Below are 23,765 nucleotides of genomic sequence, written 5' to 3'. Positions count from 1 at the left end.
TGAGCTGGATAGAATATTTTGTGGGTTTGAGAAAAACAATGTGTCAGACCCTTGAAAGAATTACTGACCTTTATTAATGTCTAGAATTGGAAGTTAATAAAATAAAATTTTTAAAAAATTGAATCACTATGAGATATACAGTTACAAAGTTGTTCATAATTGAAATTCAATCATACAATGTTCAACATCCATCCTTTGCATATTTCCTACCCACCAATATCCCCAGTTTTTCTCCTGCCCACCTTCCCCTGCCTTGCCTCTGAAGCTTTCCTCTATGAGACACCTTCTCTCTCTCTCTCTCTCTCTCTCTCTCTCTCTCTCTCTCTCTCTCTCTCTCTCTATTCCTTTCTCTCCCTCTCTGCCTCTGTCTCTGTGTCTTTCTCGTTTTCCTTTTAGGCACTGTGATTTGCAATACTGCTACTGAAATGGTATCATGCATATCACTTTACCTCCTTTCAGCACTTAGTTTTTGTATAGAGTGATCATTTCCAAGTATCATTAAAATCATAGACTCATTTTTTTTGGTGGGGGGAGGGCACAGCCGGTGATGCTTAAGGATTACTCCTGATTCTGTGTTCAGGAATCACTACTGGCAGTGTGAGGGGAACCACATGGGATTCTGGGGATTGAACTTGGGTCATCTGCATGACAGGAAAATGCCCTACCAGCTGTACTACTGCTCCGGTCCCCAAATCACAAATTCTTAAAACAACATGTAGAGGGAGAAAAGAGTTAAAAGTCCCATGAAGAAGTTACTCACACCTAGATAAAGTATCCCTTAAATTTTCTGAGAATTGTTTGCTCTTATTTGAAAATAATTGCAAGTAAATAACTCTCTGAGGGTTGGTGAATATAGGGGTTTTTGAGACAATGGAAAATTTTAATGTTTTTTTTTCCTTTAGCATACCCCTCTTGCCTGCTGTGTATTTTTATAATTTAATCACAGAATCATAGCGTGTTAGAAATTGAAGTCTCCTTGGAGACTGGATAGGCCAATCTGTACTTTCTCTAAATAACACAACCACAGTCCCGAGAAATTAGATGACTTCCTAAAATCACCCACTGCTCTAGCAGTTAATCCTCAAGGTCCCTTGTCTAATTTAGCATTGTTGTTGCTTTTATTTTGTGTCTGGGTGGTATTTGTTGTTTTCCTTCATAGTGGGTCTTCTTGAATCTATACTCAGAGAGACTATTATATATACAAACTACAGGGCAAAACCAAGATATAACCCCAAAGCTTGACCCAGTTTCTTTTTGTTAAACATGCAAAGATCCCTGGATTATTGTAGGTATATCAGAGCACATTGAGCTCAGGGATAAATTTGCTTTCATCCTTTTCTTTTCCTTTTTTTTTTGAGATACAAATACAAGCACTTGATTTTTTTTTTATTTATTTATTGAATCACTGTGGGAAAGGTTACAAAGCTTTCAGGTTTATGTCTCAGTCATGCAAATATCAAACACATTTCCCTTTACCAATACTTATTTTTTACCATGAAGAACCCCAATAAAACCCCACCCCCCACCCCTCCCCGTCCCTGTGAGGCAGATGAATTCTAGTTAACACTCTATCTGCTTTGATTAGATTCATTGTTTCAATAAAAGATTCACCACTGGAGCGATAGCACAGCGGGTAGGGCGTTCGCCTTACAAGCGGCCAACACGGCCGACCCGAGTTCGATTCCTCCGCCCCTCTCGGAGAGCCCGGCAAGCTACCGAGAGTATTCGATATGCCAGACACAGTAACAACAAAGTCTCCAATGGAGACGTTACTGGGCCCGCTCGAGCAAATCGACGATCAACGGGAGGGCCTTTACCTTTACCTTTACCTATTTAGAGTTTACCCCCCCCCCCAAATCAGACATGCTGAAAAAGCATTGTGAAGTGATTTGCTTTCTACGGCTGGGTTCAAGAATTAAATGTTGGTTTTGGATTTCTGCTCTTTTACCTATTGACCCTGGAAGTATTTCTACTGAAAGTCAGATAGTTAAGAAATTGGTTTCTGTGTTCTGGAGTTCTGGCTGTGCTGGAGAGCCGCTCGCGGGGGGCAACCGGTGGCCTCGGTAGGGCGTGAAGGGCGGAGCGAAACGCCCCCCTTCCCATGAGGTTTTAGTCACCCCCACACCCCCGGCTCATACCTGCTGTACACAAGGCTCCCATGTGGCCGCCATCTTTCTTTCCAGAGGGAGGAGGGCGGAAGGGAGCAACACCCTTTCCCCTCTGGGCAGAAATGATTGCCTGGATTAACGCATAGTCCTTTCACTTTTCTGCTCCAAGCTGCTGGGTTCTGCATTAGGTCATTGTGCTTCTGGGGCTGTGGCCGTGCTGGAGAGCCGCTCGTGGGGGGCAACTGGTGACCTCGGTAGGGCGTGAAGGACGGACCAGAACGCCCCCCTTCCCATGAGGTTTTAGTCGCCCCCACACCCCCGGCTCATACCTGCTGTCCACAAGGCCCCCATGTGGCCGCCATCTTTCTTTCCAGAGGGAGGAGGGCGGAAGGGAGCAACACCCTTTCCCCTCTGGGCAGAAATGATTGCCTGGATTAACGCATAGTCCTTTCACTTTTCTGCTCCAAGCTGCTGGGTTCTGCATTAAGCCCTTGTGCTTCTGGGGCTGTGGCCGAACAAGCACTTGATTTTAAAAAGCAAACAAAATATAGGTGAGATTCAAAGTGTTTAAGTGCTTCCCTTTTTTGGGGTTTCAATTAAGAATTTATACAAGTTTGTTCCCAGAAGCTAATGCATCACTAGTCTCTAAGAAAAATGAATTCTAGAATTAACATGGTTTTCAGTTATTTAAATTTAACTATATAAAAACCTAGAGACCAATAATATCCAATAGCTTCAAAAAGATAAGCTAAAGATAGATGTAATCAACTTTATCTTTGTCCAGATCTGTTTAATATGTACACAAGGAAAATACACTCTATAATTTCTTATAAAATAACAAGTAAGAAGTAGATGTAGGAGATGTAGAAGGTGAACGCGAATTTAGGAAGTCCTTCTCTTCAGTAACCTTCACTTCAGAGTCATCAAAGAGCAACCAACTTCCCCTAATACTCCTTTAAGCCTTGCACTACGTATGAAATTTTGTTTTCAAATCCACTAATGTTAATGCCTGTCTGGTCAATGGATTCCTTGTTTCTATCAGATTCATGCATCCCATTAGTATTGTTAGTCTCAGAATTTCTATTTTTACCAAATGCTGTACTGGAAAATTTATCAGGATTAGATGCCTTGTTGTATAGCTCATAATCTGCTTTACTCTTTTGTCCTCCAAGAAGTCCAATAGATTCTACATTATTTTTGTTCAAAACTTTAGTTGGTTGTGTATTTCCACTAACTCTAATCAATACTTCTTCATCGTCATAATTTTCTGCCACACCCCTTGCTTCCTCCTCATTCAATGGTTCTGGCTTACCTGTTTCACACATGTGGTCAACCACAAAATTCCCCTTATCCAGTTCTAAATTGTTAAGGTCAGTGACTTTAACGGAAGCAGTGTAATGCCCACTACCGATTGTAATGCGACTGTGCATCACAATTGCAAATAATCCATAGCTGTCTTTGGTTGGGTTTGTACTCCGTTCTTCTAGTGACAACTTAAGCGGAGTCAGCAAAGGAGTGTTGATCTTGGAAAGTCCACCACCGAAACAATCAAACTCCAGGCCACTAGCAGCAAAGCACTTCAAATGTATAGTTATAACTTCAGGTATTTTGTAAAACAAAAGACTTCGTTCGGCTTCAGTATGTGATGGCAATTTTCACAGGAATATTTATCTTCTCCTACAATCCTCTCCACTGAAGCAAACTGTGATATCGCCCATCTCAAGGTCTTCATTTCTGTCTTTGGCTCTGGAGAAATTTCAGCACTCTCTTCTACTTTAGAAAGCTCATATTCTTGTACTGGTACACTGATGTCTTGAAAATCTTCTCTTCATTCTGTTAAACTTTCACATTAAGCAACGAGTTCTTAATACCAGTTGACCTTGAAATAACTTTTCTACTAATTCAAAACCAATTTGCTCTTTGTTTATGGGCTTGACTTCATTAGTATCAGGGTTAACATTATTACCTGGAGATTCAAGTCCACAACCATTAGCTGTGTTATCATTTTCATATTTGCCCAGGTCCTCTTCATCAAGATCATACTCATTTTCTTTCAATTGTTCTTTGGACCCTTGCATTGTTGATATTTTCCCCAGACTACAGAATTTATTTTATTTTATTTTTTATGTAGGAGTACTGTTATTTATTCAGTCACTAATTCGCTGAATTGGGCATGAACTCCACCATCTTTTTTTAATTTTTTTTATAATTTTATTTATTGAATTACTGTGAAAGCAGTTACAAAGCTTTTGGGTTTAAGTCTTGGTCATACAATTAAACACCCATACCTTCACCAGTGCCCATTCTCCAACACCAAAAACCCCAGTATGCCCCCATCCCACACCCTCCCCCTACCTGTGGGGCAGATGATTTTCACATTACTCTCTCTCTACTTTGATCACATTCAATATTTTGACACCAGACCCACAATTATTATTTGGGATTTTACCCCAACACTCAAATCTGCTGAAAAGGCAACAGTAGACAATTTGTTTTCTATTGCTGGTTATGAATAACATACGATGTTGTGTGGCTGCAGTAGTGGCCACGTGATTTTGAAATTCCAAAATTTTAACACTTAAATCTGGAGGGATTTCTGCCAAAAATGTGCTGGGTTCCGAGATTTGTTCCTGAGTCTCTGGGATCATGGCTGTTAAGCAGCTTGATCAGGAGCCAGAAAGGCCGTTTGTGGGCGGCGACTCGGGGTCTCCTTAGGATGGGGGAGGAAAGGGCCGGCTCCACCCCCATCCCATGAGGCCCCACATGTCTTGTCACTGTCCCAAACCTGACTGTCCAATAGCCTCTGGAGGATGGCACCCAGCAAGCCCCCTAGGGGGAGCAGGCGAAGGGAAAGTCCCCTTTCCCCCCTGGGATGGCTTGGCGACAGTAACCTACTTCGGGTCTGGACACATTTCTGCCAAAAGCCGCTGGGTTTTGAGATTTGTTTTTGAGTCTCTGGGATCATGGCCGTTAAGCAGCTTGATCAGGAGCCAGAGAGGCCTTTTGTGGACGGCAACTCGGGGGTCTAGGATGAGGAGGAAAACAGACTACAGAATTTAGAAAGAATGCTGGGTTGCTTTGCTGCAGACTTTAACCAATCTAATTTGACTCCGGATTTCTTTTGTGAAGATCTTGCACTCTAATTTTCAGAAATGTGCTTGGGGATTACTTTAGGAGGAACCTTTAATATATCACCTGTAGCTTTTCTTTTTGATCTGGTTTGTCTCTGGTTGTCTTCCAATGATTGGTGTTCCTTGGATACTTTAACTTTTTTCTTTGTATTACCAAATTCAGTATCACTTTTTCTTTTCCCATTTCCCTTTGCAAGTTTTTCTTTATAGTCTTCAGAGTGCCTTACCCTGTCCATCTCTATGCTTTTCATGCCACTTAACTCCTCTTTCTGATGAGGTTGTTTCTCGACCTTGGTAGATAATTCTGCCACATTTTTCACTTCTTTTTTTAGGAGTTGGCATGTCTCTTGAATGTTCCCCAAAATACACTGTAATACTTCCTGTGCATCATGCTGGAGATATCCTTCATATATAGGGTTGAGTTCCCTGAGTGTGTTGAGCAGTGGTCGTGCCTGGGTAGCAAGTTCATCAGTGTACTTCTCTGAATTTAAAAGAAAACTAGCCTGAAGCTGTTCAACTGAAATGATCAAAGACTGTAAACTGCAAATAAGTTGATAACTTGCCAAAGAATCTTCTTTGCAACTTCCCTTCTCTTTTTGATTGCCTTCATCTTTTAGGGCATCTTTCTTCCTTGAGATACTATTTAAATAAGTGCTTCACTCCACATTTAAAACCAGGACAAAAATATAATACCTGAAGTATACTATTAAGATAACATGTGTTGCCAAGATTATTCAGTCCCACAAACGGTAACAGATGTTCTCCCTTCTCACAGTTTATAGGCAAGGACTGTGACGCACGAACAACTTGGTCAATTTCAGACCCTCTATATTCTGAAGCCTTTTCTTCATTTTGTCGCGAATCCGTGAACTCCTAGGCTCTCTTGTTTCCTTTTTCTGAAAAAACTTCAAGGAAAGTCGGTTTTTCTTTGACGGACTACCTCTTGAAAGTTCATTATTTTCACTTGGTATAACACCAGGCATTTTAACTTCAAATCCCAAGGAGTAGACAAGAATTCACACAGGTGACTTTGTAATCACCAATCATACCTGCTCATGGCCCGAAGCTAGCTCCGCGGCGGGGTCGCGTGCGAGTCCAGTCGGGGCGAGAGGAGGCGGCCACAGGTGAGCCCCGCCCCCCACCACGCACCTGGCCAGGGCCGGCGGGGACGCCCCCACACCCCCGCGCGCGCACACACGCGCGCTCACGCACAGCCCTCCCCGCGGAGCGCTGCAGGCTGGGTGGCCCTGTCCGTTGCGGGAGTGACCATTTGCTCTCGGGAGCGGGAAGCCGGGCGCCGCCACCGCCCACTACATCCCCGGAGCAGCTCCCGGACCACGGGGGTCTCCCCGGCTCTTGACTACCGTCGGGAACTTGGTGCGTTTTCCTCCGTCTCAGGACCCCCGCGCCAGCACCGCCAGCAAGTGGTGTCGGACTTGAACGCCGGCGCCTTGGACCCGCGCTGCAGGCGCACCTGGGGAGCCAGGCGGCGCGCCCACCCTCCCCACCCGCCCAGCAGCGGGAACCCGCCGGAATGGGGCCTTTCCCTGGAGCCTCTCACCCTTTTCTTTCTGGCTCAGATCTCAAAGGTGAGTGCTCCCAAGTGGATCCCTATTTTGTTGTATAATGGAAAGGCCAGAGCTCATTGTTGAGTAATCCCAAAGGATGGAATCAATCACTATTAACAGAATTGATGGAAGAGCTTGCTGAACTCATTCTGAGTTATTTGAAGTTTTTTTTAATTAAAAATTTATTTATTGAATCACTGTGAGAACAATTACAAAGCTTTCATGTTTGAATCTCAATCATACAATGATCAAACACCCATCCCCTTCACCAGTGCACATTTTCTACCACCAAAAGCCCCAATATAACCCCCATCCCAACCCTACCCCTGCCTGTGTGGCAGATAGTTTCTAAGTTACTCTCTCTACTTTGATTATATTCAATATTTCAACAACAGCCCCATCATTGTTATTTGGAATTTTTCCCCAACACTCAGACCTGCTGAAAAGGCAGTGTTAGGCTGTTTGTTTTGTATTGCTGGTTATGAATAGCATATGAGGTCATGTGGCTGCTCTTGTGGCTGCATGGTCTTGGAATTCTAAGATTTTAATAATTAGGGTCTGGAGAGATTTCTGCTAAGAGCCACTTGGTTCCGAGATTAGTTCATGTGTCTTTAGGATCATGGTTGTTAAGGAGCTTAATAAGTGGCTGGAGGACCGTTTGTGTGGGTCCTCTCAGGGTCCTGGGGGTGAGGGAGGAGAAGGACCAGCTCCTCTCCAATGAGGCCTGGCATTTACCATCACTGTTGGCCTGTACCCGGGTTTTCCAGTGAGTTCTGAGAGATAGTGGCTGCCAGGATTCCTGGGAAACAGGCGGAGGGACAGCCCCTGCTCCGGTCTGGAGTGGCTGGTGAAAGTGGTCTAATGCAAAGTCCAGAGGCATTTCTGCCAAGAGCCACTTGGTTCCAAGATTTGTTTGTGTGTCTCTCTGAAGTTTTTCTTTTTAAAAGGATGCAATCAAAGTTTCCTATGCACATGGGCTAAAAAATACAGAAATTAAAAAAAGATATTAGCATTCTATTACACTGTTAAAGGGGATCTAGGCTTTCTTCTATGCATATATTAATCACATTTTTCATAAAATAGTCCTAATTATAACTTGATTTTATTTTTTGAGTACAAAAACCTAGAAAGTAATTTAATAATAATGTAAATATCTCCTACATACATGGGAGAAACACCAAAAAAGTGAATAACTTACCTAAATGACGTTACTCGCTCTTTCTCTCTCTCTCTTTCTCTCTGATTTTAACCACACCCAGTGGTGTTGGCAAACTTTTGCTGCAGATTGCTCAAGGGACACTCCCACTGGTACTGGGGGTCCATGTGGTATCGGGGATCAAATTCAGAGTTTCTCTAAGCAAAGTAACCTTCTTTGAGCTATCTTGGTCAACAGGGTCAGTGATTCAATGCAAGGTACATGTCACCCAGCAGTCTGGGACCTTCAGGGTCACACTCGATTATGCTCCAGGGTCACCAGGTCTATGCCTACTGGTGCATAGGGAAACATGTGGTGCTGGGAATCAAACCCAGGTTGAATACATACCTCACAGCTATACCGTGTCATCTTCTGCACATTGCTTTCTTATATAACCACACCAAAAGAAAAAGAAAAAAAAAAGGATGTTGGAATAGGAAAATGTCAGTATGGGAAGCTATCAATAAGGGCAATAAGGGCACAGCCAGGTCACAGGTGTAAGTGTCTGACTTCTTTGGTGGTATTTGGTGGCTGCAAATGACCATTCTGTGACAACAGGAAGGAAGGATAGCCTGATTGCTGCTGAGTATGTAGGACTATATTTAGTCTTTACTATGTTCAGTATTTTCTGATTTTTCTTTAGTGAGTATGTCACATTTAAATATTTTATGTGATCATTTATTTAAAGGTGGTTTGATGGTAAAAGGAAAGAAATATGGAAGTGATTTGACAGGGATGCAGAACTTTAAAGAGATGAAGTTATCAGGATTACCTGATTACCTGTGTAACTTGGTGTCATCAGAAAGGGGAAGGATAGTGTCAGGGTGGAAAGGATGCTGGGGAGGGTGAAGTACTAGGCAAAGTGAGTCCTTGAGGCAGGTGGAACTCACCTACCCTGAAAAAGAGAGAAGGGAATTAGAATATGTGGTTTTGGAGAGATACAGGAGTGGGGAGATTTTTACCCAAAACATTTGTTTTATTTGAAATCCGATGTCTTGTCTATGGAGGAAGTGTGACCAGGGATTTGAGAGAAGCAAATGTGAGGCTTAACCACTGCATGAGTGGGAAGAGGAGTGTCAAAGTTTTTGCAACATTGCTCATTTTTTTCCCTCCTCTCCCTCAAATTTGGGACTCTCTGGGCTTAGAAAAAGTTAAAACAGACTGGCTCAAAGCCTGTGGTTTGGAAGGTGTGACAACCTCTGTGGGAGAAACTGTCCACTGCGTCTTATTGGTACTGCTTGGTGAAGGCAGAACTTTAAGAATACATTTGCACTGATCACGATACCAAGTTTCCTGGCTGGACAGTGCCAACCAGTGGCAACTGCATAGGACAGCCCTTCTCAGGCTTTTGTCTCTTTGTCCTTCATTACCATGCAAACACATACCCAGGAAGAATTCGCTTCAATTTCCTGTAAATGTGATGAATGTTCATTGCATGATCTTCATTCATGCATGCTTGACATCCTCCCTCATGAATATGTATGAGCTTTCTGAAAAGCATCTAGAATACAGATAAACTGGTGCATTACTCTATCTCTGCTGGACATAAAACCAAACTCCTACTCCCTCTTGCTAAAGCGTCCTCCAGCCTGTGCTGGTGGACATCCTTCCCAATGTAAGTATTTTTGTTGCTAATAAAGTTCCTCTTTTCTACTCAACTGTCCCTGTGCCTTTTCTTAGGGGACCATATGGGATTCCAGGGATTGAACCCAAGTCAGCTACAGGCATGGCAAACAATTATTTTCTCTCCGGTTCCATACTATAACTATTTGATTCAGCAATCACACTTCTTTATTTTACACAATGACTTGAAAATCCATGTCCAGTTAAAAGCTCACACATGGATATTTAATGCAACTTTATTAATAATTTCCTGAACTTGACAGCAACCAAGATGTCCTTCAGTAGATAATGGGTGACTAAACTGATACATCCAGAAACCCAAATGCCCACCAGAGCTAAACATAAATAAGCTACCAAATCATAAAAAGACATGGAGGAACAATAAATTTGTGTTATTAGTTGAAAAAAAAAAGACCTAAAAAGATACCTAAATACTATGTGATTCTACAGCAATGATGTTCTGGGAAAGACAAAACTATAGAGACTCTAATATCATCAGTGATTGCTATAAAATTGCAGGGGAAGAGGAATGTGTTGGCAGAGCACAGAGAACTTTGGATTTTAGAGTATGCATCTCCTTTTACGTTTACCTGAACCCATAGAATGAATGACTGTTGGAGTGAACCATGACATAAAGATGAACTAGGGTGATAATGATGGGTTAATGTGACTTCGATGAATATATCAAATATGCCACACGGTGGAGGAATGTTGGCTATGAAAGATATCTCACATGAGTAAGACATGGGATAGATGGGAAATCCTTATACTGCTCAGTTTTGCTCTAACCCTACAACTGTCCTCAACATAAAGCATATTGGGAAGAAAAGTAATTACCATGCAGTTATCACAACAATAAATATATCAAAACCCAAGAACTTATATTCCTGATGTTTCCTACAATCCAGCTACCTATCTTTGTCTTCCCAACAATTCCTCCTCCCTACCCCCGTGCCACCTGCCACTTCTTTTGAGGACCTGTGATCATCTGAGTTCTCCTTCAGAATGAATGCAGTCTGGGCTAGGACTACTGGCAGCCCAGTAGAGGACTGAGGGACACATAGGGCCTGACTTGACAAGGTCATATGAAGGTCATTCTTGCTGATTTGTGTGTGTGTGTGTGTGTGTGTGTCTGTGTATGTATGTGAAACAAGATAGTTTTTTTACTGAAACTTATTTAAAAAGATGTGAGGGGAGAGAAAGGGAGAAGTGTGTGTTTAAGAGGGAACACAGGTATCTCCAGAGTGTTTATAAGCAAGCAAAGAAACATACAAACAAGCAAGCGAGATTCATGTTCAAGGGAGAACACAGGTTTGAAGAGCAAGCCAATTTGTGCTTATTTTTAAAAAGTTATTCCTGAGGCCATAACTAAGAGGGAAAAAGTCCAGAGAGAATGTATTCAGGGGAATATAATGGAGAAAAGAGTAGAGAGGCTGAAACATTATTGCTCAACCCAGTTACATAATGGTATGTCTCAAAGGGATATTAAGATAACAAAGTGATTTATGGGCTTTGGATGAGATGGACCTGAGAAAGGAAAAATGGCAGCTACCTAATCAGGAAAAGATCTCTCATAGCCCAGATGCTGCTATTGTGTCTATTTGGGGCCTGGGAATTAATACACTTCCTATTCTTGAGTCACCTTGAGTCAAGACAGACTGTTTCCTACTAATTATGGACATTAATCCTTCCACATTCCAAATGCCCCAAATAGAACGCTTTTGTTTTCTGTCTTCTGGTAACTTCTACCTCTGTACTCTCTGCTTTTTCTCCTCTAAAGTGATATATTCTGACCATCCCTGAGCCTCTTCCTATTAGTCCCCAACAATGTGCCAGTCTTCTCCTCTCAGGTCAGTTAATCCGCCACTATTCGAACCCAGGACTTGGGTTCTCCACGCAAGCGCCCCAGGCATTCTCTAGGACCCTGAGTCGCCCACCATCCCTGAGTCTCTTCCTGTTCGTCCCCAACGCTGTGCTGGTCGTCTTCCCCTCCCAGCTGGTGCCCCCCCAAACACACCATGTACCTGTGGGAATGAAGCCTCTTCAGACGTGGGCGTGGCTTCTGTGGAATAATCGGGCGTGGCCTATTTTTGGGCGGGCAGCCACAGGTAGTTTAGTCATGCCAAGAAATGTAGCGTAACCACCTTGGAGCTTCTTGGAAAGCCAGGTGTGAGCCGGTCATGACGGGGGCGACTGAAACCTCATGGGAAGGGGGGCGTTCCAGGCTTGTCCTTCACACCTTACTGAGGTCACGAGTTGCCCCCCATGAGCGGCTCTCAGGCACGGCCATGGCTCTAGAGTCACAGAAACCAGTCTCATAATTATCTGACTCTCAGCAGAAATACTTCCAGGCTTAATAAGTAAAATGTCAGAAATCGAAAATCGCGTGGCCGCTATTGCAGCCTCGCGTCATCATTTGATTCTTGTAACCAGCTATAGAAACAAATTATTACAGAATGTCTTTTCAACAGGTCTGATTTGGGGTTGTAAACTCTACATAAAAATGGTGCATCTTTTGTTGAAACAATGAATCTAATCAAAGTAGAGTGTTAACTAGAGTTAATCTGCCTCGATAGCACAGCAGGTAGGGCGTTCGCCTTACAAGCGGCCAACATGGCCGACCCGAGTTCGATTCCTCCGCCCCTCTCGGAGAGCCCGGCAAGCTACCGAGAGTATTCGATATGCCAGACACAGTAACAACAAAAGTCTCCAATGGAGACGTTACTGGGCCCGCTCGAGCAAATCGACGATCAACGGGAGGGCCTTTACCTTTACCTTTAATCTGCCTCACAGGCATTGGGAGGGTTGGGAGGGGGGTATATTGGGGTTCTTCTTGGTGAAAAATATGTACTGGTGAAGGGAAATGTGTTTGATGATTGCATGACCTAGAGTTGAACCTGAAAGCTTTGTAACTTTTCCCACAGTGATTCAATAAATTAATACATTAAAAAGTAAAAAAAAATTAAAAATTAAAAAAAATAAAGTGGCAACTTCTCTAAATGTAAAAAAAAAAAAAAGAAAAAGAAATGTAGTGTTACATCTCAGTCCCCATAGCTCCACACCAAAATGAAGAAACAACACAAATCCCTACCATGTGGGGAGGACAATATAAAGAGTTCAGAAACCTCAATAGGTGCTACTCACCTAAAAGACCTTTCTGAGAAATAATTCAGATATGAAGTAATGAAGATGTTCAATGAACTCAATGAAACAGTCAGACAGATATCCAGTAACATGAGAGAAACAATCGAGAATTTACGGGGAGAAATGAGAACAGAAATTGGAAAGCTGTGCACAGAAATGTCATGAATCAAAGATTCCTTAGATGAAATAAAAAACTCAGTCTGTGCCCTCAACAGTAGAATGACCACAGATGAAGACAGAATCAGTGAGTTGGAAGATCAGCTGCACCAAGCCAACAGACAACAACAAACAATGGCAAGAGACCTCAAAATAGCTCGAGAGTGAATCAGAATCCTAGGAGATGATTCCAAGAGGAAAAACATTAGAATCATTGGAGTACCAGAAGGTCAAGGAAACAGTCCCAATGAAAAAGCCACGGTCAAACAAATCATTGCTGAAAAATTCCCAGAGCTGGACAATACAACCATTCAGATACAAGGAGCCTGAAGAGTACCAGCTAAAAGAGACCGTAACAAAAACACTCCAAGACATATCATAGTTAGAATGATGGATGCCACAGATAGAGACACAATACTGCAAGCAGCAAGGTCAAAGAAGGAAATGACATACAAAGGAGCACCCCTTAGATTCACAACAGACCTATCAGAGGAAACCCTCCAAGCCTGAAGGCAATGATGGGATATAGTGAAAAAACTCACTGAAATGAACACTTCACCAAGAATACTGTACCCGGCTAAACTCTCACTCAAACTCGAAGGAATGGTACACTATTTTCTAGACAAACAGCAGCTCAGGAACTTCATAGACTCAAAACCAAAGCTAAAGGGGCTACTATAAGACAGGACAGACCCTACAAGCACAAGAACCCCTTACAGAAAGATGACACAAAACCCCATAACAATAATCTCTCTCAACGTCAATGGTCTAAATTCACCAATTAAGAGACACGGAGTGGCAAAATGGATTCAGAGACAGAATCCAACATTCTGTTGCCTACAAGAAACTCATCTCAACAGTCAGAGCAAACACAGACTCAAAGTTAAAGGATGAAAAACAATCCTGCAAGCAAACAGCTCCATCAAAAAAGATAGGGTGGCCATACTAGTATCCGACAACATAAATTTCAGGTTGAAAAAGATTAGAAGGGATAGCGAAGGCCATTTTCTATTCATCAAGGGATAAGCACAAGAGAAAGAAATCACACTTTTAAATGTATATGCACCTAATGAGGGAACAGCTAAATATTTAAAACAACTGCTAACATATGTTAAGGAGGACATTGCTAACAACAAATAGTAGCTGGAGACTTCAACATCGCCTTATCACCTCTAGATAGATCAACAAGAACCAAACTAAGCAAGGAAACATTGGCTTTGAAGGAAGAAATAGTAGAGAGGGGGCTTATTGATCTATACAGGGCTTTACACCCCAAAAAAGAAAGAATACACATTCTTTTCCAGTGCACACGGAACATTTTCCAAAATAGACCATGTGCTAGGAAACAAAACATACCTCAATAGAATCAAGAGGATAGAAATAGTATCAACAATCTTTTCAGACCACAATGCACTGAGAATAGAAGTGAATCACACACAGACATGGAGAACCAAATCAAACACCTGGAAATTAAACAACCCAGTATTAAACAACAAGTGGTTCAGGAAGGAAGTCAAGGACGAAATCAAAAGATACCTGGAAACAAATGAGAATGAAGACACGAGCTACCAGAACCTATGGGATGCAGCTAAAGCCGTATTAAGGGGAAAATTTATAGCTCTGCAAGCATTTCTCAGGAAGGAAGAAAGGGCCCACATAAACAACTTGACTTCACAGCTTAAGATCTTAGAAAAGGATCAACAAAAGGAGCCCAAATCAGGCAGAAGGAAAGAGATCATAAAACTTAGCGCAGAAATCAACTATATGGAAACCAAAAACAATCCAAAAGATCAATGAAACCAAGAGCTGGTTCTTCGAGAAAATAAACAAGATAGATAAACCACTAGCAAGACTCACAAAGTAAGAGAGAGAGAAAGAGAACCCTAATAAATGAAATCGGAAATGTGAAGGGGGATATCACAACTGAAACCAAAGAAATTCAAAAGATCATCAGAGACTACTTTGAAAGTCTGTATGCCACGGGACAAGAGAGCCTAGAAGAAATGGATAAATTCCCGGATTTGTATAATCTCCCAAGGCTGAATCAAGAAGATCTAGAGTACCTGAATAGACCTATTAACATCAAGGAAATTGAAACTGTAATCAAAAGCCTTCCCCAAAAAAGCCCAGGTCCAGATGGATTCACTAGCGAATTTTTCCAACATTTAAAGAGGACCTATTGCAGTTCTTCTCAAGCCTTTCTAGGAAATTGAAGAAACAGAAACTCCCAAACAGTTTCTATGAAGTTCATATCTCTCTAATACCAAAAGGAAACAAACATACCACAAGAAAAGAAAACGACAGGTCGATATCCCTGATGAACACGGATGCGAAGATTCTCAACAAAATACTAGCAAATAGAATTCAACAACTCATCATACACCATGACCAAGTGGGATTTATCCAAGGGTTGCAAGGATGGTTTAACATTCGGAGATCAATCAACATAATCCATCATATCAACAGAAGAAAAGATAAAAACCATATGATCATATCAATAGATGCAGAGAAAGCATTTGACAAGATCCAGCACCCATTTATGATGAAAACTGTTGCCAAAATGGGGATAGAGGAGACTTTCCTCAATATAGTTAAAGCCATCTACCACAAGCCTACAGAAAGCATCATCCTCAATGAAGAAAAACTGAGAGCCTTCCCCTGAAGATCAGGGACGAGACAAGGATGTCCACTCTCTCCACTGTTGTTCAATATAGTACTGGAAGTACTTGCAATGGCGTTTAGGCAAGGAAAAGATATTAAGGGCATTCAGGTAGGAAAGGAAGAAATCAAGCTCTCACTGTTCGCAGATGATATGATACTATACTTAGAGAACCCTAAAACCTCTACCAAGAAATTACTAGAAAGAATAGACTTGCATAGTAAAGTTGTAGGCTATAAAATCAGTACCCAAAAGTCCATGGGTTTCCTATTGCAAATAGTGAGAGAGAAGAAAGCTACATGAAAAAAACAATCCCGTTCACAATTGTGCGCCAGAAAATCAAGTACCTAGGAATCAGCTTAACTAAGGAAGTAAAGGACCTGTACAAAGAAAACTACAAAACACTACTTCAGAAAATAAAAGAGGATGCGAGAAAATGGAAAGATATCCCCTGCTCATGGATCAGAGAATTAACATTGTCAAGATGGCAATACTTCCCAAAGCATTGTACAAATTCAGTGTGATCCCTATAATGATACCCATGACATTCTTCAAAGAAATGGAGCAAACACTCCTAAAGTTCATATTTAACAATAAGCCCTTAAGAATAGCAAAAGCAATTCTTGGGAAAAAGAAAATGGGAGGAATCAACCTCCCTAACTTCAAACTCTACTACAAAGCAGTAATAATTAAAACAGCGTGGTACTAGAACAAAGGCAGAGCTGCAGACCAATGGAACAGGGTTGAATATACTGACATCTGCCTCCAAACATATGATCATCTAATCTTTGATAAGGGAGCAAGAAATGTGAAGTGGAACAAGGAAAGCCTCTTTAACAAATTGTGCTGGCAAAACTGGACAGCTACATGCAAAAAGAATGGGTTCAGATCTCTGCCTAACACCATGTACAAAAGTAAGATCAAAATGGATTAAAGACCTCAACAGCAGATTGGAATCCATAAGGTACACTGAAGACAAGGTTTGCAAAACCCTCCATGACATTGAAGCTAATGGTGTCTTCAAAGATGTCACGCCACTGGCCAAGCAAGTGAAAACAGAGATAGACAAATGGGACTGTCTTAAACTAAGAAGCTTCTGCACCTGACAAGAAACAGTGACCAAAATAAAAAGAAAGTCTACAGAATGGGAAAGGATATTCGCCCAATACCCCTCCAACAAGGGGTTGATATCAAGGATATATAAAGTACTGGTTTAACTCCACAAGAGCACATTGAACCCCAGTACTGGTTTAACTCCACAAGAAGAACACATCGAACTCCATCCAAAAATGGGGCGACGAAATAAACAGAAACTTTCTCAAAGAAGAAATCCGAATGGCAAAAAGGCACATGAGAAAATGCTCTACATCATTAATCATCAGGGAGATGCAGATCAAACCAACAATGAGATATCATCTCACACCACAGAGACTGGCCCACATCCAAAAGAACAAAAACAACCAGTGTTGGCACGGATGTGGCGAGAAAGGGACCCTTCTTTACTGCTGGTGGGAATGCCAACTGCTTCAGCCCTTTTGGAAAACAACATGGACGATTCTCAAAAAATTAGAAATTGAGCTCCTATTTGACCCAGCAATACCACTCCTGGGAATATATCCCAGAGAGGCAAAAAAAAGTATAGTCAAAGTGACATCTGCACTTGTTTGTTCATTGCAGCACTCTTTACAATAGCCAGAAACTGGAAGAAACCTGAGTGCCTGAGAACAGATGACTGGTTAAAGAAACTTGGTACATCTACACAATGGAGTACTATGTAGCTGTTAGAAAAGATGAAGTCATGAAATTTACATACAAGGAGTACTACATGGAAATTATCATGCTAAGTGAAATGAGTCAGAGAGGGACAGAAATAGAAAGATTGCATTCACCTGGGGAACATAAAATAACAAAATAGGAGACTAACACCCAAGAATAGCTGAGATAAGTACCACTCCATGGTTTGGAGGCCAGCCGCACATGCTAGGGGAAAAGGCAGCTCAGATCGAGAAGGGAGCACCAAATAAAGGGTGTTGGGAGGATCCTCCCAGGATGGGAGATGCATGCCGAAAGTAGACTATAGACTGAACATGATTGCCACTTAATGCCACTTTTGTAAACCACATCACCCAAAAGAAGAGCGAGAACAAAACGGAATGCCATGCCACATAGGCAGGATGGGATGGGGGGGATGGGGAGGGATACTGGGATCAGTGGTCATGGAAAATGGGCACTGGTGGAGGGTTGGGTACTTGATCATTGTATAATTGAAACCCTAGCACAAAAATTTGTAAATATACAACTGTACCTCAGGGGGAGCAATAGCACAGCAGTAGGGGGTTTGTCTTGCACACAGCCAGCCTGGCCGAGCCGGGTTCGATTCCTCCGCCCCTCTCGGAGAGCCCGGCAAACTACCAAGAGTATTTCACCCACACGGCAAAGCCTGGCAAGTTACCTGTGATGTATTCAATATGCCAAAGACAGTAACAACAATTCTCACTAATAAAAATTTAAAAAATAAATCAAAAAGTGATATGTTTTCTTAGGGATCTTAATTTATCCCATACCTTTTCCACAGTGTTTTCTAATGTTTCTGTTTCTTACTCTGTGTGTGTGTGTGTGTGTTTGTGTATGTAGTACGCACATAAGTTTGTCACCGTCTCCCCGCTGTTCATCAATTTGCTGGAGCAGGCCCAGTAACATTGTGAGACTTGTTACTATGTTTGGCATATTGAATAGCTCAACGGTTAGCTTTGCCAAGCTTTTCCTTGTGGGTAAGATACTCTTGGTAACTTGCCAGGCTCTCCAAGAGGGGCAGAGGGATCAAACTCAGGTTGGCTGTGTAGGCCACGTGCAAGGCAAACACCCTACCCGCTGTGCTATCGCTCCAGGCCATAAATTTGTAAATATATATATAAATATATATTTATATACATACATTCATAAGTTAAGAGCTTGGTCATAGACAGATGCTATCATGATTCAAAAAATAATAACTAGATTCTGACCTTGCTAGGGTTAGGAATGATTCATATGGCCTGAGCACTGTAGTCTGAGTCTGAGTCTGTGGCAAGATGTTCCCAGGAGAGCTGCCCTACAAGCCAAGAGCTGCCTTACAAACCAAGCTCTTAACTTATAGTTAAGAATTAGGAACTTTGGCCAGGTTCATCTTGATGCTTGTGTAGCACATAGCTCACCGCTTGACCTTAAAATTTAAAATCACTGTAGATCCAGAATCATTTTAATTATTATTTTAATCTCATATGCCTTATTTGCAGTCACTTCCCTCCGTTTGTCACTAGGTCTGTTTGTTCCTTTTTGGCTGGTTCCATCCATCTTTGGAGGATGGCTCCTGTGGGGTTAATAAACCCGGACCCTCTGCTACATCATGTCCTGCTGGGTCAAAGAGCTAAGGGTCAACAAGCTAAGGGTCAGAAACTGAGAATTGGTCTTATAACTTATGGGGGTGGAAGTGGAGGGCAGTAGATAGGGACACTCTAGCAAAGGGTGTGATGCTGGAATTTTTTTAAAAATTTATTTTTAATTTTTTTATTTTATAAAGTAGTTCATAATATTTGATTACATTTAATATTTAAACAACAATCCCACCACCATTACCCTTCCCACTACCATGTTTCAGGTGTTTCCACCCCAAACCCCGATCCCTGCCCAAAGCAGAACCGAAATAACAATATTTCCATCTAAGGTTGGTTGCCTCCAACTTTGAATTTCATCAAATGTGGCACGGGACTCTTGGAGTATTGGTACGGTGTGTCCTACAAAGTGTTACCTAGCCAAGAATGTGGCCATGTGGTCCAGGGAAAGGTTCACTCATACTTGAGGGTTGGCCTGAGCTTGTGGAGAGCGGTTAGGATCTGGAGGTTTTCGGCTGCCAGGGCTTGGTCTCTTGTGGAGGGGAGGGTCTCATCCATCCTCCTCTGGGACACCCTGAGTGAAACAGCCTGGCAAGGGATCCAGCAGCATGGTTATGGTGAACGTAATGTTGCTCCCTTCCGGGAGAGAAGGACGTGTGATGGTGGCCGATGACAAGATTATCTGGCACCAGTTAGGGTGGCTTATGAGCGTGACTGCTGTGTTGTCAGAGACGGGAGAGGGAAGTGGGATGGGGGAATGATACAGACAGAGGATCTCTGTTCCTGGCCCCCTTGAACCCAGAGTTCTCAGTCACAAAGTCCTGCATAATGCTGGAATGTTTTGTACATGAAAAAATACCATTACCATTAACAGTGGGGCTGGAGCAATAGCACAGTGCTAGGGTGTTTACCTTGCGCATGGCCGGCCTGGCCAAGCCAGGTTCGATTCCTCTGCCCCTCTCGGAAAGCCTGGCAAGCTACCGAGAGTATCTTGCGCACACGGCAAAGCCTGGCATGTTCCCCATGGCATATTCAATATGCCAAACACAGTAACAACAAGTCTCACAATGGAGATGTTACTGAGCCCGCTTGAACAAATCGATGAGCAACGGGAGGACAGTGCTATAGTGCTTCCATTAACAGTATTGTAAACCATGGAGCCTACAATAAATATTTTCTTATTATAATTATATCACTGTATCACTGTCATCCTGTTGTTCATTGATTTCCTCGAGCAGGTACCAGTAACGTCTCCATTCGTCCTAGCCCTAAGATTTTACCAAGTGCCACATTGGAAGCTCTTTCAGGGTCAGGGGAATGAGACCCATTATTGTTACTGGGTTTTGGCATATTGAATACGCCACGGGGAGCTTGCCACTCTGCCGTGCAGCCAGGATACTCTTGGTAGTCTGCAGGGTTCTCCGAGAGTGAGAACTAGACAATAAGAAATCGTGCAGTGGCAAATGGGGCTGTGCACTTCTAGGAGCTTGGTTTTATAGTCTCTGGGTGTTGGTTGTTGATGGGATTACAGGGTGCCAGGGCAGTTGGTGGGTGTATCACCTAGCTATGGAAGATGAGGGATCTGAGTGGAGGAGGCCCAGTCCCGATATGAACAGGCTTAGAGATCTCAGCCCCGGGTCCCACACACCTGGGTTCCTCTTCCAGTTCCTTCATGCATGAGGCTCATCTGAGCATGTGGAGAGTGGTCTTAAACATGGCTGTGGCTGGTTCTAGAAGTCTTCAGCTTCCGGGGCTCTGCTTGGGGTGGGGAGGGAAACTCAACCTGCCTCCCCTCCAAGGGGCCCCGGTGAGGACAGCTAGGCACAGTGGTAGGAGACTCTGTGTTGTTCTCTTCCAGAAGCTTGGTTTTGCAGTCTCTGATCCAGGCCCAGAGACTATTATAATTCTAATAACATAATAATTATATTCTTATAATATATAGCAGCATTATATATTATATAATAATTATATACTAAATAATAATAACAATAGAAGTCAAGAATAGGAGATCAGAGGGAGGCTTAAACATCAGCAGAGGAGCTCCTTATGTTTCAGCAAAAGGCTTTGGCAGTGCCGACATCTGTCCAGTAGGGGCGCCCCTTCACAGCCAGGGTGAGAGACTTTCTGCAACTGTACTTTCCAGGCATGGCAGCAACCCCTGTGATCTCTTCAGTCAAACTAAGAGGGTATTTTGTTTGTTTGGGAGCTACTCCTGGTGATGCTCAAGGGTTACTCCTGGCTCAGCACTCAGGAATCACTACTGATGGTGCTCAGGGGACCATATGGGATGTCAGGTATCGAACCTTGGTCTGCCACATGCAGGGCAGGCTTCTTACCTGATGTCTTATCAGCTGTACTAGCCCTCTGGTTCCCCACAAGGCTTTTCTAAGGGCCCTGGAGTCTTCCTGGCTGTGCCGTGTATTACAGCTGCAACTGTATTACAGCCAGAACCTGACTGAAAAATCTCAGAGTCCACATGACATGTGCATGTAATCATTTCTCTTCTTAAGGGAGGCAGAGAGAAAAATGAGGTGGTAGTTTATCTACAGCTCCTAGAAAAATTATATAAGGTCAATCTGCCTTTCTGTGGAGCTGTGGAAAGGAGGGAATAATCACACATGCAAATTCTTTCTCAAAATGGCAAAAATTTTCTTCAGTGTAGTTTCCTTTTTTTATTTTTTTGGTGGTGTAGAACGTTTTATTATTACTTTTTAAAAATTTTTATACTTATTGATTTTATTGATTTTTTATTTTTTATTGAATTCGTGAGCTACACTTACAAAGCTTTCTTGAGTTCCAGTCATACGATGATCAAACACCCAGCCCTCCACCAGTGTACATTTTCCACCACCAATGTCCCCAGTATCTGTCTCCCTACTTCCCACCTCTCCCCCTGTCTCTATGGCAGACAATTTCCCTCTTACTCTCTCTCAACTTATAGGCATTATGGTTTATTATGTTTGGTCCTTTACCTACTTTCAGCACACATAATCCTGAGTGAATCCTCCAACCATCATTGACTTAGTGATCCCTTATCTATCCCAGCTGTCTTCTTCCTCAGCTCATGAGGCAGGATTCCAACTATGGAGCAATATTCCTGGCCCCTGACTTTACTGTCCTTGGGTGTTAGTCTCATAGTATGATATTTTATATTCCACAAATGAGTGCAGTCACTCTATACCTGTCCCTCTCTTTCTGACTCATTTCACTCAGCATGATATGCTCCATGACCATCCACTTATAAGCAAATGCCATGACTTCATCTTTCCTAACAGCTGCATAGTATTCCATTGTGTAGATACACTAAAGTTTCTTTACCAGTCGTCTGTTCACAGGCACTTGGGTTGTTTCCAGATTCTGGCTATTATGAACAATTCAGCATGATTTTGTACGTGTATGTGTGTGTGTGTGTGTGTGTGTGTGTGTGTGTGTGTTGTACCTTATAATGAAAGAAAATTTGTCTTCAGATCTTTTATTTTTAAATTATTATTTTTTTTATTTCTTTTTGATTGAATCACTGTGAGATAGAGTTGCAAAGCTTTCATGTTCGAGATTCAGCTGTATAATGATTGAACACCCATTCCTCCACCAGTGCACACTTTCCACCACCAGTGCCCCCAGTATATGCCCCCATCCCACTCCTCAACCTGCCTCCATGGCAGGCAATTTCCCCAATACTCTCTCTACTTTTGGGCGCTATGTTTTGCTCAAATTTTCCCATCACCCTTCAAGCCTGCTTGCCAGGGGCAGATGCTAGACATTTATTGTCCATTGCTCATTTTGAATATCTTGGGTGCTGCAGGCGCACACTTCTGGAATCCTAGATTATAAATGGTTGGGTTCCAGAGACATTTCTGTAGGGCACTAATCCATTTTGGGATTCAACTAGGTGTCTCTGGATCTGAGCTGTTGGTATGCTAAGATTGTGCCTGGAGGCATGTTGCGGGCATGAGAGCCATGCAGACGAGTGGGCAGGGAACCAGGGAAGGACAGCCAGGCATCTCTGCTACCATGTGGCATGGAGATTCAGTCCTGGAACCCGCATACCTGGGCCTTGCTTGTGGAAGCTCTTGGTTGCCAGCATTCCATCTGGTGTAGGTGGGGAGAGTGTACCTGCTCCATTTGGGGTGCCCTGGTGAAATTGGCTAGGTATGGGACCCGGAGAGATCTCCGGCTCTGTGGTGTCTTCTGGGACTCGCTACTGTGTCTCTGGCTTTTGATCTTTTTTGAAATTTATTTATGGGTCTCTGAAGCAAGGCTGGAGACACGGTAGCGCTGGAGTTGGTTCATGGAGGTGACTTCCAGTGCTTCTGTGTGTATTGGGAAGTGGGGAGAGGTAACCCTCCCCAGATCCATGAAATCCTGGAGATTTCAGTCACAAAACCTGCATAACCAAATTTTCAGCAAATTATATCTTGGTGAGGTTGGTCCTGAGATGGTGGAGTCAGACTGGGGGTATGATGGTGATTTTGGATTGTGGAAGCAAGACGCTGCTGGGGGCTCTGCTTGGGCAGGCACAGGTCAACCTGCCCCCCTTCAATTTAGCCCAGTCTATTCAGCCATGCGTGGGTCCAAGATTAATGGTAGCTTTTGGTCTCTTTCGAGATTTATCTATGGGTCTTTGAAATAAGCCAATGAATGGACTTGTATAGCTGAGGGAGGTGGTTTGCAGGCATGGCTCCCACATACCTAACTTTTAGCCATTTAATTTCTTGGTAAACTTGGTCCCAAGTTGTTGGGGTCCAGCCAAAAGCACAACGGCTATTTTAGGGTGTCAGGAAGCCTGAAGGCACCATCAGGCTGCTGATGC

General features: G+C 42.8%; 1 pseudogene; it reads right to left on the bottom strand.

Moving 5' to 3' along the window:
- Positions 1-2,691: 2,691 nt before the first annotated feature.
- LOC130030412 (ubiquitin carboxyl-terminal hydrolase 1-like) lies at positions 2,692-6,265 on the bottom strand (annotated as a pseudogene).
- Between the last annotated feature and the right edge of the window lie 17,500 nt (positions 6,266-23,765).

The sequence above is a fragment of the Sorex fumeus genome, unplaced genomic scaffold (assembly GCF_029834395.1).
Source record: "Sorex fumeus unplaced genomic scaffold, SorFum_2.1 ptg000044l, whole genome shotgun sequence".
Lineage (NCBI taxonomy): Eukaryota > Metazoa > Chordata > Mammalia > Eulipotyphla > Soricidae > Sorex > Sorex fumeus.
Note: the sequence above shows the minus strand (reverse complement) of the source record. Positions and strands in the feature narration are given on the sequence as shown.